The sequence below is a fragment of the Hemicordylus capensis genome, chromosome 2, assembly GCF_027244095.1.
Source record: "Hemicordylus capensis ecotype Gifberg chromosome 2, rHemCap1.1.pri, whole genome shotgun sequence".
NCBI lineage: Eukaryota > Metazoa > Chordata > Lepidosauria > Squamata > Cordylidae > Hemicordylus > Hemicordylus capensis.
The window spans coordinates 112954219-112968450 of NC_069658.1; positions in this window are offsets into that span (position 1 = coordinate 112954219).

Consider the following 14232-nt stretch of genomic DNA (forward strand, 5'->3'; position numbering starts at 1 on the left):
GTTCCCCAGATAGAATATTTCTGGGAGAAGACAATGGGTTAGATCCATGGGTTAGAATTTGCACTTGGAGCTCTGGGACTGGGGGCTCCTTCCATGTACAGAACGAGCTCACAGCCACAGAGAGCCACAGCATGAAATATTAGGCTTTGGCCCTGTGAATAGCCTCAAATGATCTCAGGGTGGCTGTTTTAAAAATGCACCACATAGAAGAAATGGTTGTCTGTAAGCATGCAGTTAGTTATTTTATTTTATTTATTTATTATTAAAACTTTTATACCGCCCTTCCAAAAGGCTCAGGGCAGTTTACATTAAAACACCATTAAAACCAGTTAATAATTAAAACAAAAATTATAAAGCATAAAACAACGATTAACAATTAAAAACATTGTAAAACAGCAATTAAATAATCAGAACAATTTGAAAACAAGCCTGGTTGAAGAGATGTGTTTTTAGGTGTTGTGTTTTTTTAATTGCCAGAGATGGGGAGGCTCATATCCCAGCAGGGAGCTCATTCCACAATCTCGGGGGGAGCAGCCGAGAAGGCCCGTCTCTGTGCAGCCACCAAACGAGTTGGCGGCAACTGGAGACGGACCTCTTCAAGTGACCTCAATGGGCGGTGGGGCTCATAACGAAGAAGACACTCTCTTAAATACCCAGGGCCTAAGCCGTTAAGTTAGTTAAGCCGTGTACATGAAGTTTACCATCTCAGAAGAGAGTTAACTTCCTGTACCGGATGTTACCAGTCCTATTCAAACATTGAGCCCATTCTCACGATCATGTGAGAAGGCTTGAGGGCAGGTGATGGGGAAGGCAGCAGAAGCTTGCCTTCCCCACAGACAATCCAGCTGCCAAGTCTGGGAGGGTCAGGATGTGTGGTCGAGCACCCAGACGGTCTGCTGCTGCCCCTGGCAGTGCAGGGGTCAGGACATGTGGTCCTAGCCCCCGGAAATCACACAATGCATTGTGGGGACCCCCCTGGCAACAGCCAGGAGCCTGCTCCTGTGCCAACACCAGCTGGGAGCAGCCGGCGCTCGCACACAAACAGGTAGCCCGAACTAAGTTCATCAGCTAATCAGCGGGCTCCGTAGGTACGTTTGCTGCTGTGGCACCAGTAGGAGCCGCTTGGCTCCCACAATTTCTCATGGCAGCCAAGCCTGGGCTTAGCTGCCCTTACCCAGTCTTGGCTGCTCATGAAAACAGCCTCATTGTGTTGTGCCTGCATTTTGATGTCTGTACACTCATGCATGTTTTTGTGTGGATGGTGTGCCTACATTCATTTTAAAACTGAACTGCGTACAGCTCCCTCAAATGCATGGTACAGATAGGAAGTGCACTGCTGTACATACATTCAACATAACACATGAGTAACTGCATCTATGTACACTGTACACAGATTGTATGCGTGTTGAAAACAGTATGTGAATGTGACTCCAGTGAACAAGGGATGGGAGAGGCTTGGAAGCCCCTTATCATGCCCACACCAGAACGACCAAAGGACATTGACCCACCTGATTTGCAGCGTTTTGGTGAAGGAAGAAGGGCTGCAGGTCTTCAAGGAGCCTTCAGTGTCCTTGTGCTGAAGGCTTTTTGTGCATTGGAGGGGGCTATGTAACAAGGGGTGACTATGTAATTTTTGCATCGCTCCCCTCCCTCCAAAATATGTTCCCACATGTTTAAATACAGGTGAAACTCGGAAAATTAGAATATCGTGCAAAAGTCCATTAATTTCAGTAATGCAAATTAAAAGGTGAAACTGATATATGAGACAGACGCATTACATGCAAAGCGAGATAAGTCAAGCCTTAATTTGTTATAATTGTGATGATCATGGCGTACAGCTCATGAAAACCCCAAATCCACAATCCCAGAAAATTAGAATATTACATGGAACCAAGAAGACAAGGATTGAAGAATAGAACAATATCGGACCTCTGAAAAGTATAAGCATGCATATTTATTCAGTACTTGGTTTGGGCCCCTTTTGCAGCAATTACTGCCTCAATGCGGCGTGGCATGGATGCTATCAGCCTGTGGCACTGATGAGGTATTATGGAAGACCAGGATGCTTCATTAGCGGCCTTCAGCAATTCTGCATTGTTTGGTCTCATGTCTCTCATCCTTCTCTTGGCAATGCCCCATAGATTCTTTATGGGGTCAGGTCAGGTGAGTTTGCTGGCCAATCAAGCACAGTACACTGTATACTTTTCAGAGATCCGATATTGTTCTATTCTACAATCCTTGTCTTCTTGGTTCCATGTAATATTCTAATTTTCTGGGATTGTGGATTTGGGGTTTTCATGAGCTGTACGCCATGATCATCACAATTATAACAAATTAAGGCTTGACTTATCTCGCTTTGCATGTAATGTGTCTGTCTCATATATCAGTTTCACCTTTTAATTTGCATTACTGAAATTAATGGACTTTTGCACGATATTCTAATTTTCCGAGTTTCACCTGTATGTTCCTTATACGGCCCCTCAGGTGGAAATGGCTTTTGGAGGGAGGAGACTCATGCAAAAGTCATTTTACGCTCAGATGAAGGTGAATACATCTAGAAACCCACAGGTGAAAAGAGCTCTGGGTGGCAGTTTTAGTGGGAAATGGACTGTGAAAAATGGGTTAAGCATGCTCTCTTCCCCCTTGCCTTCTACTCAAAATTGTGGTCTACCAGGGCTGCTTTTCATTGACAAAATGTTGGAGCTTCGTTACATGTTTTTGCATATAATGTGTAGTTTCCCCTGAGTACACTGTGTCAGTGCTTTGCAGCTGAGCCGATACAAACTATTTTCAGTCTGAAACTAGTGAATATGTACAGACCATGTCAAAAAAGGCCTCTTTCCTCTGCTTGCAACCCTGCAATACCATTTCCCCCGTCTCCACTAGCCTGCAAGAAATTTCCTAAGCCAGATAAATTCATCAAGACTGGCAGCCTGCTAAGCAAGCATACATGGACGTCACACCTCCATGACATTTTTCAGAGCTGAGGTGGAAACACATTAGCTGCATCATCAACAGCTAATCTCTCCCGTCCACAATTTCAAATTTGAGAGTGTCATAGCTTTGCTGAAAGCCCACAATAGCTTGTCAAGGGCTGGGAAATTGCTATGCAACCCATAAATCTGCTTAGCAAAGCACTTCGTTTTTCTCTTCTTAACATTCCAGCTATGGAAGCACCTTCACTTCCGATTTGCTTAAATGACACAGGCAGGCAACTGCCGAAACTCCTTCAAAGACAGCTGCTCTTCAAACCTTCTGTATTTCAGTAACTTTCTCACACATTTCAGGAAAAAGATTAGAAGTTCCTGATTCCTTCCAGTCTTAGATCAAGGCGTTTGCTGGCCACTCTCAATGTACAATAAGCAGATTAAACAGTTTTGCAAGTTTGCCCAATCCACTTACCTTTCCATCAAATAGTTATGGGTTGTTGCTTTTTTTGCGGCTGGGGGGGGGAGCAGGAGGGGTGAGATAAAACACATTTTCCAGGCTGAATATTTTGCTGAATAAGCTTTACTAAACATGTGGTGATAGTGGTTAACCTACTCAGATGCTGACTCTAAAAGCAAGGGCAGTAATCCCTGCATAAAATAATCCTTTATCAAGTGCTGTAGGTCATGGTGATAAATATAAGGGGTCTTTAAAATTATCTGGAGTATGTAGGTATTTGAGTACATATCCTTTGGGACTTTTGTTTCTGGAGCATTCCTAACCCACGTCTGTGGGACAGTTTCAGTTGTGTGGAAGTGTATGAAGCATGGAAGAGGTATAATGGATATGCTTTTGAAGCTATGAAACTGGAAAGGAAGGTCACTGGTTAAAATTTAGTGCTAGGCTCCTGCAATCTCTACCCACTTATGGCCACCATCAATTTGGCACTTGCTTCTCCTTATGCTTTTCTGTTGGTTTTTGGTAGCTATTCATGTTTTGGGGTGGAAGGTGAAGTGCTCAGAAGTTCACGTTTTGTCACAATAAAAAGGCCATAGTACTATTTCAGACAGGAGTCAGAAAGATCAAGAGGCTGTACAATGATGACACAAAACATCGATTAGGGAGGCACAGGAGAGGTAAAGTGCATTTCTGGGGAGGGGCAAACTAGGCCCTACGTGTTTGAGTTCTGAAAGAAAATTAAAACTGTACTTCAGATTAATGCTCCCATCCTTAATATAAATGGAAGTGAGCCTATGGGGAACTGTTCTTCATATACGTTGACGAGATATAGATATAGATGACAGCAGGAGGGGCAAACTATTTATCGAGGGAGCACTTGGCTCCCCCCACCCCAGGAAGTGCAGCACCAAGTTCACTCCAGACAAGTTGTTTGCCCTCCTGACTGGCCCCTCATTTCTGAACTCCTGTGGTAACTTAAAGGAAAGGTGCTTTTTACATCTTCAGAGTGCTTTTCTTTATTATCTTCTCTATCTATCTATCTATCTATCTATCTATCTGCACATCAATATATATCTATGAGGTCAGGCCAAGGATTACAGAACAGGAAGGTGCAACACTGCCATTGTCCTTCACAGACAGCAGCCTGTTTTTCATGCCCCCACCCCACCCACCAGCAGGTTAAGAAATACTGGCTTAGATGGAAAATACAGTACCAAATCCTCTAGACATTCCAGGTTTTAAAAGGACAAAGTCAAGCATATAAACAGCAAATAATCTGACTTGGGTCAAAGTAGCAACGCATTTACTTCTTTAATCTCTCACAAAAGCAAATATTTGAGCGAGCAGCCTTTTATTCTTCAGCAGCAGCAGCAGCAGCGATTATTGTGAGTGCAGTGTTCCCTCTGCACTCACAATAATCAACATTTCAGGAGCCCGAGGCTCAGCCCTATTCAACTTTTCACATTTTGAGATGAAGCTCTGGTTATTTAACAGGGAAAATGATTTACTGAACATGTTTAACTCTGAATAACCTTTTTGACTCAGTGGTGGTCATGATGGCATTAAAAACAAATCTCAGAGCAATCTTCATGATATATTAAAGTCATCAGAAAATTGGCAGCACCTAAACTAGTGAGTGCTTGTTTTCTTCAATATCTCCGAACAAAAACACGCGGTGCATTAACAAATACAGAAAACACTGATCCAATAATATATAGAAAATATTTTTACAGGGGAATTTCTGTAATATTTCTGGAACCAGCCTCTCAGAGTTTGAGAACATGGCCAAAGGGCACACAAAATAGACACATTGCTGAAGCTAAGCAGGTCTTTGTGTGGTCAGTGCCTGCATGGGAGACTCATGGATGCCACTTTTGGGGATGGGGCCATAATTCACTTGTAGAGCATCTGTTTTGCATGCAGAAAGTCCCAGGTTAAATCCCTGGGTGATTCAGGCAGGGCTGGGAAAGATTCCTGCCTGAAGCTTTGGAGAGCCACTGCCAGTCAGTGTAGACAATACTGAGCTTTATGGACCAATGGTCTGGCTCAGTATAAAGCAACTTCTTATGTTCCTTTAGGACCAAACTAGACATGACCTTAAATGCATTTTTGAAGACTCTTCTCTTAAAAAAAACACCACCCCCCAGGTAGTTTATCTAATCTTGATCAGGGCAGCAGTACACCAAAGAAGGTTTAATCCTTCCCCTGATTTCAGCTCAGTGGATGGTAGACTACCTTATGGTAGTATTGACTAACAACTTGTGAAAATTGTCACTGTTGGGAGACAGTGACAATTTCTACCAACAAAATTGGTAGACCAATTTCTTAGTTTAGCTTGATGGCCACTTGTCTGGCTAGAAAAGCCAATCCTTATGCTGAGTACAGTATCTGAGTAAACTTGTAGAGGGAAATTCCCCCAATACGGGATTTGTTGGTTGTTTATGCCGTAGAGTCAGTGTCGACTCCTGGCGACCACAGAGCCATATGGTTTTCCTGGTAGAATACAGGAGGAGGTTTACCATTGCCATCTCCCACACAGTATGAGATGATACCTCTCAGCATCTTCCTATATTGCTGCTGCCTGATATAGGAGTTTCCCATATTCTGAGAATATTTTCCCATATTCAGGGAAACACAGCAGCAGGGATTTGAAACAACAGCCAACAATTAAAAAAAACAAAAACCCATTAACAATTTCACTGAGAAGACATTAATAACAGAACATTGTCTCTCTATTTGTTTTTGGTTTTTTTAATGGCTTACTGACCTGATGAGGAAAATTACTCAAAGTAGTCCCACTGAAATTATAAATGTTACTCAAAATTACTACTTTGTGTAATTTTCATCATCATGTCAGCTAGATGTTCTCAAACCTGGGTCCCCAGATGTTGTTGGACTTCAATTCTCATAATACCTGGGAATTATGGGATATGAAGTCCAACATCTGGGGACTCAAGTTTGAGAATCCCTGTGTTAATCCATTCACCAATGGAGCCTTTTAAGAAAAGAAAAAACCACAGCAGAGCAGAATAGAGCAGGCATGTGGCGGGGAGGTTAGGGAAACTGTACCATTATATTCTCCCCTATGAACTAATAACAGAACTCATAAAATGGAAGCGAGAACTGAGAGGCAGGAGTTAAAACACGAAAACCACATCATTATATACTGAGCACTGGGCAGGACACCAATTCTTATGCTTCCCAAGCAATTCTAATCATCTGGCAACTTGACAAACAATGTCTGGCAGGCTCATAATACAGAGTAATAGAGAGAGGTTAGATTTGGAAGAACCCTAGTTAAATCTCATCCAGAATATTCCCATCCAATATATTAGGGCCAAACTGCACGTTATATACAATCACATGGAAGAAAACACTGATGGCCCGCTCCTTTGCTAACAAGCAGTTTCAGTAGAGAGTGAGTCTCAGTAACAAATGGCAAAGGGAGTGATGCTTAACCTTTTCTCTGCCCACTGCTTTCCCCCTTGACTCCTCACTCCTAGCCGCCTTTCTTTCTGGGTGATGGTGGTGGTAGTGGTTTACGGATACTCATCTGCAAGTATAAACAAGCATCTGGAAAGCTGTGTGAGGCAAAAGCAGCCTGAGGAGAAGAATTACAGCAGAAAAGCAATAGGTGGGGAAAGGGTTCAGCAAGTCTCCCCACTCTGCTATAAGTCACACTCCCAACACTACTTTAGCCCAAAGGCAAGGTAGAGTTCTCTTCCACAGAATTGGGTGTAACATGTAGTTTGGTCCTTAAGTTGCTGATGTTCAATTAGCCAGTGTTCCTCCCTTCATTTTCAAGCCAGAAGATATTTTAAAATCCAAGATGCAGGGTGGGGATGGGGGAATAGATCGTCAGTGTAAATTCCAGAATGCCAAGTACCTAGGATCTCTCAGTCACTAAATTGATGATGTGTCATATAAACCCTTGAGAAATTACATGACGTTACGTGACACTGATTAAAGCTGATTTTCCACTGAATTATTCTCTTCCCATCAACAGCAAAGTAATGAGTCATGCCCGATGTCAGTCTCTCACTCTTTTGGCAGTTTAAGTACACATCCTTGGATGTAATCCAACTGTGCTAACATCTGAAATATAATGAACAATGCCACTCTAATTTGAGGATGGAAATAAAAGTAAGTTTAAAGAACCATATGGAGCAGTAAAGGACTGATGAAGCAATGATGAACCTAAGGTTAGATTTTGCAGAGAAATGCAATGTTACAGAAACTTGCAAAAGCTGCCAAGTTATAGACTGTTATTATGACACATACTTTAACCTCTCGGCTTTCTAGAAAAGGTGACAGTGCAATTAGTGCAATTTGTAGTACTAAAAGAGGATGGAAGAAAAAACTAGCTGGAGAACATGGAACATATTTTGCTGCCTGTGGATGATGTCCCACAGCTCATTTGTGTTGTGTACTAGATGGTTCTGCAAATGTGAATTTAAGCCTTTGTGCTTGTGACAAGTATATGTGAGAAAAAGGAGAGACAATTACTCTCTCTCTCTCTCCCTCTCTCGACACAAATAACAAACAACTTGATTTGATTTGGTATGCATGTGTGGTCATGCACTTCATAACTATTTTTGTATGTGTTTTTAAAAGGGCACCAAAAAGATCAGAATGCCATGATGATGGTGGTGTTCTCTGGTAGATTTCTACTTATATGAGGCAATGTGCAGCAACGATACTGAGTCTGCAGTTCAGCATCGACTGTAATGTCCGCATAAATTCCACTGGAATTAGGCTTTAAACACACATTACTATATCTTAGATTGTAGTCAAGTTGCCCAGTGCTATTTCCCATTATGTCTGTAGCCTTGCAACTGTCTGCTAGTGCTGCAACAGCTACAACAGCATCCTGTGTAGAGACGTTATGCCCACCAGCCTCCCCCAAAACTCTCCTACCCCTTTGCTGCACTGCTCTGCATGTAATCCGCACTAGCAGAGGTTCAGCAAGGCAGGGCCTTGGGCCACTAGGACAAACAGATAGGAGCCATGGGTTCCAGCATCTCCATCAAATGGCCATTCTGTGGTGCAAAGTTGTGCTGCAAAGTGGTTGGTCTCCAGCAAAGCTTGAGAAGAGGGGAGACCTAGCTGCTGCCGGAGAAAAGCTTAATGCATAACCTGAATGGAACCACAGAGGCAGCTGCTTAAAATGTCATCTGGTATTTGGCACAAGGTTGTGCTGTTCTCATGCACAACCTGAACCAGGCTAGGGAGCCTGGGTGAGGCTGCGTGTGAGAGCTGCCGGGATCAGGCATGATCCTGGCAGGGAAGCACCACCTAGCCCAGGTTTTAACCAGGCTTTTAGCCAGTGTTAAAGGGTTTGAGCACACCCTTAACCCCCAGCTCTGGGATTGTGTGTTCGCTCAGGCTTCATTCAGCCTGAGCAGACACAGAGAGCATAGGCGTAACTATAGGGGGGGCAGGGGGCATGTGTCCTGGGCGCCACTTGGCAGGGGGGCGCCAAAAAGTGCCCCCGCCGATTTGCCGGGGAATTTTTTATTATTATTATTATTATTTTGCAGAGCAGTCCCCCTCCCCCGGTCCCGGCGCGCACCCCCACATTGGCATTGCTCATCCAGCACTGGGCACCACGGCATCTTCGTAGTCCAAGTCTCTGACTCTAACTCCCCGGCGCGCCCCGCCGCCCCGCCACCAGTCACGCATGCGTTGAGAGGAGGACACGCACCAGAGCAAACTTCCTGAACAACTCCCTCTTCTGAACAACTGCCTGAACGCCCGAACCAGTTCCCCTTTTTGCTCATTCAAGTCCTTCCTCCCCTATAATCTAACCACGTTTTGAATGAAAGGGTTCAGGGAGGGGGAGATGGGGGGATGTGGAACCTTGGGTGAGCCCCTGGTGGCGCAGTGGTAAAACTGCCGCCCTGTAACCAGAGGGTTACAAGTTCGATCCTGACCAGGGGCTCAAGGTTGACTCAGCCTTCCATCCTTCCGAGGTCGGTAAAATTAGTACCCAGAATGTTGGGGGCAATATGCTAAATCATTGTAAACCGCTTAGAGAGCTCCGGCTATAAAGCGGTATATAAATGTAAGTGCTATTGCTATTGCTATTGCTATTCCTGGACTTTTTCACTATGTAATGCAAGCTAATTTAATTATATGTCATCATCAAAATGGATTAGCTGTTTCAGCCCATCAGGAAAGTCTAAACCTCCACCGATTTAATTAACCAGACTGAAAATCAGATGAACAATGTTTTAATGAAAGGTGGTATATAAATTTAACAATAAGTAAAACTATCATTAGGAGCAATTAGCGATTACTTAAACATTGGTGCTGCCAAGCAATTTGTAAATAAAACTTGAAGCTCTTTGAAAATAAGCTGGAATTAATTGTAGGTTGGGCAGGGGGTGAAAGTATATACTTCTAAACATTTATTGTTAAATTTATATACCACCTTTCATTAAAAACAACCCCAAAGTGGTTTGGTTTTAGTCATGGATTTTAATTTTAATTGCTCTTTTTGTCAATGTGATGAAGATTAGTTAAATCTGAGTGGTCTTAGGCAACCAATGTTGCATCTGAAATGCCATTTCATTTTTTATTGTCATAAATACTCTCCAACCAATTTAAATAGCAAAGGTGTATATTATCGCTTTATTCAATTGCAGGGAATCTCAAAAAAGCAGGATTTGCAACTAAGGCAGTGCATATCTTCTCTAAAATGGCCCTTTTATAGTTTTTCTAACTTTGAAATCGTAACATAAAACAAAGCATAAATGCATAAATGCTTCCCCCTCCATTTGAAACCTTTTCTGGTGTAAATAGCGTGCGGTTTTGGAAAAGGGGAGTCTTTCTTTAACAGCAGGAGAATAAGGAGTCTTTAGCACTATCACCCTAGTCCCTCGAATTACTTTGGAGTCCTTGGTTTTCATTTTGTTAAAATACAGTCACTCACAAGGGAAAGTCAGGAACAGAACCAGGGTGTGAGGGAGGGGCATCATAATCATAATAATCATCATTGCATCATAATTCTGATGTTTGAGATACATGCCAACTTCACAGGGTTGTTGTGAGGAAAAACCTAAGTATAATGTATTATGTATCATCATTGCATCATAATTCTGATGTTTGAGATACAAGCCAACTTCACAGGGTTGTTGTGAGGAAAAACCTAAGTATGTAGTGCATTTTGAAATTTTTGGTGATTTTTGTAATTTTTAAAATTTTTAAAATAAAAGTTTTCTGAAACATGTGTGTCAGTCAGATGTATGTTGGGGGGGGGGCGGGGGGACACGGCAGGGGGGTGCAATTTCAGTGCTTACCCCGGGCGCCGTTTTCCCTAGTTACGCCTCTGACAGAGAGACAGGTGCCTAGAGTGCCAGTCTCCAAGGGATTCCCCTAATGCACTGTGCAAATTGTGCAGTGCATTGTGGAATATCCAGAGACCAAGATGCATGGTCCCAGCCTCTGGAGCTCTGTGATGTGTGGTGCAGTACAGATAGTCTAGGACCATGGTCCACTCTCTCAGCCACATTAGGTTACTCGTCTGTGAGGAAGGTGAGTTGGCCCAGCCTTTCCGCCCCCGTCTGCCCGCAAGGCCGTGTGAATTGCCCCAAGATGGTGTAGATACTGCTGTGCCCTAAAACCTTTACTTCACCTACCTACCAACCTCCAACAAGAATACAGCAGAATACAGCCTACCTATCAAGGTACACATGCACATGTGGACATACAAGAAAATGGACAGGCAGTCTCATCCATTTATTCAGGAATTACATGCCCAATGAGTTCAAAATCTCTTCATTTGGGGCAGAAACTATATAGTCTTGTATATTGATACCTTCTCTCAACATTTGTGTTATTGTCTTGTATTCCTTGTTGTTGCAGGAGATACGCATACGCACACGCACACACACACACACCAATAATGGATTCGCAACATAAAATGATAGTGGTCCCTGGAGGAGATATATGAATGCTTTATTTGATATTATTTGCAATTTGACCTGCTGTATCCTTGGTCATGGTAATAATATAAGAACCAGAGAGAGCAGATTGACGATAGCATTTAAACAGCAGGCTTTGTGCAGCTAGCAACCAGTAGACAATGGTGTTTTTGCAGAATGCACATTCTCATTCTGCAATGGAAAGAAAACAGAAGTTGTTGCTATTTTGTGTGTGTGTGTATGTGTGCGAGCGCACGCATGCACTGTTATGGCCAAGGTAGTGAATTGAGTAGTATGTGTTGTGATGCGAGATGGGAATTGCTCTACAGGAGTCATCACTCCTATTTATTGAATAGCACACTAGTTATAAAGGCAACAAAAATCAATATTAATGGTCAGAACAGAAGTTCAGGCTGACCCTGAGTAGTTCTTATTAATGAAACAACTTCTCTCCCACCCACCCCAACCCTGCTTCTTCTTTTTAAACAAAGGAAATTTCATATACCAGCAACTCTCTCTCAGAAACACTTCTTTAATATTAAAAATTATTATAGGCAAATATACTTCCTTATTACTTAGCATGTTTCCAAAGGGTAATGCAGAAAATGCTCATCTGAAGAGCATTTTCTCATCCCAAGTCAGAAGTGGCCTCATGCCCTGCACCCTGAAACCAGTACAGAAGAACTACGCACTAATATATCAAATGCAATTTCTCAAATCTAGCAGATTGCTGACAAAACCAAAAAAAGCTATAGGATCATACTCTATCTGAATGCTGGACTGGTAGAGGTCTGCAAAACAGACAATGGTATTCTTAAAGCTTCTGAAAAACCATTCATCTGACATTACTCCCAAAAGAATTTGGCAACAAAACCAGAGTAACACTTGCCAAGGAAAAGGTATGCATACAAGTATTACCTACATAACATTTTTGTAAGTCTCATCTGGTTCAAACTATACTTTCCCTACCAGAACCAGCCCACCCAATTAAAAGGGATGTGTGTTAAGAGCATGCCCATTGTAATGGGCACACTCCATTGACTGACTGATTGATTTAAAGTATTTATACCCCTCCCCTCCAGTACACAACTGCTCAGGGTGGCTCACAACATTAATTAAAAAGATACAATGTAAAATAAAACTAATAAAGTTAACCTAAGTTACATTAAACAAGTTAAAAGCTAAAACCACATTACAAATTACCATTTTAAAAAAATCAAATTAAAAATTATTTTAAAAGCTAAACACTGAGAAATATAAAAACTAACAAACCTACCAGATCTAAACAGAGATGAAACATTAAAATGCCTCTTTAAAAATATGTCTTTTCATTTGTTTTTTTAAGTACACTGTGGCGGGGGAGCAAGGTGAAGCTCTTCAGTGAGGGTGTTCCAAAGCCAAGGGGCCACAACTGAAAGGGCCCTGTCTCTAATCGCCGCCAACTGGATCTCTGTTAGTGGTGGGGCCATAAGTAGGGCCTGAGATGCTGAGCAGAGGGCTCTGGCAGGTTCGTATAGGAGAATGCAGTCCGACAGGTACCCTGGCCCCAAGCCATGTAGAGCTTTAAAGGTCAAGACCAGCACCTTGAATCTAGCCAGGAAGTGAACCAATGAAGCTGCCACAGGATGTGTGTGACACTCGTGAAGTGACTTGCACCCACAAGCATCCTTTCAGCAGCATTCTCGACCAGCTGAAGCTTCCAAATTGTCTTCAAGGGCAGCTCCACATAGAGCACATTGCAACAGTCCAATCAGGATATTACCAAAGCATGAGTGACTGAGGTCAGGTCCGACTTCTCCAAGTAGGGTCTCAGGAATCCATTGGCATACCAGCCATAGCTGGTAAAGGGCACTTCTGCACACCACCGCCACCTGTGCCTCCAAGGACAACATTGGGTCCAGAACGTCATTGTCTGCAACTCACCTGTGCACCAGGGAATTGCTTGGACTCGGTGGGTCAGGAGAGGATGCCTAGGCGCAACTGTATCAATTGCCCGACTCTCATACCTGAGGCAGACCAGGGAATCAACAAGCTCATCCGCTCTCTCAGCAGGCGACTTTCCCAGAGCCATCAGGAATCCATTAGGATCCATAAGCCACTGAGGGAGGAATATCCTAACTGTTCCCCCACCACTGCAGAGGTGTATTGGGTTCATCCTTATTCCAATCTTCATCAGATAATAATCCATCCACAACAACTATATTTAGGCCTCCTGGACTATCCATGGAGCACCACTGTCCACCACTGACCCAAATTCCAAGTCGAATGTATGGCCTGCCAAATGTGCAGGACCAGAAATCACTTGAGACAAGCCTGTGGTGGTCATGGAGGACATGAAGTCCCAAGCTGCACCAGACAAGGCGGCCTTAGGATGGATGTTAAAGTCCCCCAAGACAGACAGCCTTGGGGTCCTCAACACCACATCTGAGACCACCTCAAGCAGCTCAGACAGGGAGACTGTTAGACAATGGGGTGGGCAGTATGCCAACAGAACCCCACCTTTGAATTGCAATCCTATCACTGAATGCAGGCACTCAAACTGGACAGAATGGTGGACAATGGATCTGGTGAGGGGGGTGGTCGCCCGATGACCCCACCTCCCTGCCCACCCTGCCTTGACTGATACTGCACCTGGAAACCTGGTGGGCACAGCTGGGAGAGATTTACATCTCCACCCTCATCCAGCCAGATTTCCGTAATGCATGCCAGGTCCACGTGCTCATCCAGGATAACTTCCCAGATGGCTGTGGTCTTTGCATTTATGGACCTGTAATTTAATAGCACCAGCTTCAGGCAAGCTGGGTTTCCAGGAGAGTTGCTGGGGTCTCCTTGGATGGGAGAAGGACCGGAGGACACAATTGCTTTGATTTAGCAAATGCACCTTCCCCTCACCTGACATGTCCTACTCCCATTGCCATAT